This window comes from Lontra canadensis, unplaced genomic scaffold (genome assembly GCF_010015895.1).
Source record: "Lontra canadensis isolate GAN:19392208 unplaced genomic scaffold, GSC_riverotter_1.0 scaffold67, whole genome shotgun sequence".
Lineage (NCBI taxonomy): Eukaryota > Metazoa > Chordata > Mammalia > Carnivora > Mustelidae > Lontra > Lontra canadensis.
The window spans coordinates 2,609,046-2,612,312 of record NW_022631061.1 but is presented as its reverse complement, the minus strand read 5'-3'; the positions used below and the strand labels follow the sequence as shown (position 1 = coordinate 2,612,312).

General features: G+C 42.2%; 1 non-coding gene across 1 annotated transcript; it reads right to left on the bottom strand.

Annotated features, from left to right (window-relative positions):
- Positions 1–1,503: 1,503 nt before the first annotated feature.
- On the bottom strand, positions 1,504–1,610 carry LOC116880757. The gene has a single exon (XR_004385271.1). It is a non-coding gene; the product is annotated as a U6 spliceosomal RNA (small nuclear RNA).
- Between the last annotated feature and the right edge of the window lie 1,657 nt (positions 1,611–3,267).

Below are 3,267 nucleotides of genomic sequence, written 5' to 3'. Positions count from 1 at the left end.
TATATTGCCAAGTTAATGGCACTTCTAGACAAATTACTATATCCTTAGATCATGTGGGTGAAAGGTTAGCAAATGTTCCTCCTGTAGGGCCTTTTTTTAATTTTGTGGGTCACAGGATCTTTGTCACAACCACTCAATTCCTCCACTGTAACAGGGAGCAGCCACGGACAGTACAAACACTGACAGGCAGGGCTTTCCAAGAACACTTTAGTTACTGAAACCAGAGGTGGGCAGGATTTGGCCAGTGGATATTTTGTCCAATCCTGATGTAGATTTTTTGTAAAGAATCCTTTGCGGAGATAATGCATTTCTGAAGAAGAATTATTTCTGGAAGTTACTTTAATTGGGGTAGGGCCCGCGGGCTGTTGGAAGCTGTCTTTGGACACATATATCGGGCAGTTAGCCATGCCTATTTGCCAGTGATCAAATCTGACTTTTCTGATCCTCCCCGAGAAGCATGTGGCTATGGGAAGGAGCAGTATGGTATCTCCCATCACGAATTTATTTTTTATTTTTTAAAAGATTTTATTTATTTATTTATCAGAGAGAGATCATAAGGGGCAGGGAGAGGCAGAGGGAGAAGCAGGCTGCCCACTGAACAAGATAAGGGATTCCATCCCAGGACCCTGGATTCCTGACCCAAGCTGAAGGCATACATCCCAGGCGTCCCTCCCATCACAAATTTGTATCCCTTCCTTGTCATGTTCACTTCTCTGTTGCCTTTTCAGCTTCTATTTCCAAACACCATTTAAAAAGGCATTCCTATTGCACTCATACCTTGTAAACTTCAGATACGCTCATTTGGGTCAACATAGCCTTTTCTTTTTAATGTGGGCTGGGAAAATATATGAGATTGTTCAATACCCCATGCCCTAAACACAGATATGCCCCAAAGAGGAGACATGTACAAACAACATATCCTCAAATGCAAAAGGAATAGCGGGCATGACTTTAGGAAGTGGGCGGGATAGGGAGGAGATGTAAATTTGGGGGGCAGAGAGCAACTGGGAAGGCTTGGGCTCAGGGTAAGCCATGCTGAGAGGCAGCTACATGGGCTAGCTCAGCAGGCAGAGGCAGGTGCTCAGCCTTTGGAGACAGTTCAGGGTCCTGAGGAGGATATAATTGTTAAAGCAGACAGAGTAGCCACTGTGTGTTCTCAAGCAGGAGACCACGGACAGTGATCAAAATACCCCTGTAGGCAGGGTGTCCCACTGGTGTCCGCGCAGCTGGAGCCAGGAGACGGGGGCACAGTGTGGCAGTGGAAATGGGCAGTAAGGGACAGGGTCCCAAAACATTCCCCAGGAATCAGGAGGATGATGGTAGTGTGACCAATTCCAGAAAAATGGGGAAGAGGGGATGCTCATTTATGAAGATGACTTCAAGTTTTAGCTTGAGAACCTGCGGTATTTTCATGCCTTTTGAATACAACTGTTCTCTGGGCAAGCAGGTGAGAGATCAGGGCTTCCTGTGCAGACTTTTTTTTTTTTTTTTAAGTAAGCTCTAATAAATACAGAATGCATTGCGAATTTTCATATCATCCTTGTGCAGGGGCCGTGCTAATCTTCCCTGTATCATTCCAATTGTAACATAAATGCTGCTAAAGTGAGCACCCTTACAGAGATGACAGCTGAGTCTGGCAAAGGGGTTCCCTATGCTTGCTTTTTTTTTTTTTTTTTTTTGGCCATTTATTTCCTTAATGGCCCCTGTGTATGTACACTCTTTTGTGTTTGACCCAAGAGAAACACATTAGAACCATTGTCTCCTCTGACTTCCCCTGGCTGCCCCATACACAAACTTGCAGACAACATGCACATGGGACGCTTCTCCATGAACACTAGGTTCTCCAAATCATTGCTTGGAGTTAACCCATAAACTGCCTGAATCACCAGCTCTGGCAAGGGTGGGTTCTGATGAAGGGTTTCCATTACTCGGGCATTGCTCCATCCTGGCTACACTAGTCGCTGAATTGGTGACCGGTAAGCTCGCCCTTGACTCAGGACAGCTGAATCGAGCTGCTTCTGACCCTAAAAGAGAGTCATTTAAAGATGGTATTACAACGATTAAGAATATATAAACACACACAAAGAATACGTAACTGCGTATTAGACAAATATTTAGATAACGCATGCATTAAGTGAAGCACTATTTGGATTTAATGATAAAAGCAGAATCAACTATGCACCTGAAAGCACTTCGTAATTGTTTAGTTTATAAATTTAACCCCCTAACTTCAATTTTCCAACCTTACACTTGTAAGGAAGGCATTAATATTGAAGATTACAGTGATATCCAGTAGAGGAGAATACAGTAATAAATAATTTAGCTTCTTTATGCTTCAGTCGCTTTCCTAAATTACTTATGAAACAGCAACAAATACTATGGGTGCTATGGGGAAGGCTGACATTATCCATTTCTTATTTAACAATGGAGTCTTAAAAAAAAGGGAGCGAGAAGGGAAGCTGGAAACGAGAAACTCATTATTACATTAAATACAGATCCTGGTATGCTGAGAAGATGCATGTTTGGTTTGGCTGAGGAATATCCAAAGCCACCAGGCAAGGAAAGGACATTTGTTGTAGCCAAAGTAAACAGTTTTTATTTGTTTTCCATATGCAAGCATATGAGTAGAACCCAGCACATTTTATATTTGTACATTTCGGGGAAACATGTAGAATTTTAATCATCATAACATGAACCACGTCCCTTCTGCTACTTAATGTTTCATAACTGGGAGCGCTGCATGAGCAAAACATGTGGAAATTAGGAATCCTATGACATTTCGGTACTTGTGTGCATTTTGGCAGGGCCCAGACTGGAAGAAGCACACCTAAATTGTCTCGGGTATGCGAAAAGTTATTCTATAACTGTTTCCAGAACATGTGATTCAAATATCATAGTGGTTTATCAAATATAACCTACACTGCCAGGAAAATTTTAATGGAGCCCTATGGACACTTTTTTTTCTGACCCCAGTAGAGATGGCCATGTCTCCCACCCTCCATAAACTCCAAGATTTCCCCCCCAATCCAAAAGAGGAGAGTTTTTTGGAGACAAAACCCCTACCCCTAGATATGAATGGAGTCAAATGCCTGCATGTCTAAAGAGACCTTTAGTCAAAGATCAGAAACACTGAGGGTGCTTTTTTTGAAATATTATTTCCCACACTCTAACAGTTATGCCTACCAGACAAGATGTTCGCAATAAACTTTATAAACTTCCATATTTTGAGAACCTAATTGTGGGTGTTAAGATGGAAATAGAAGGAAT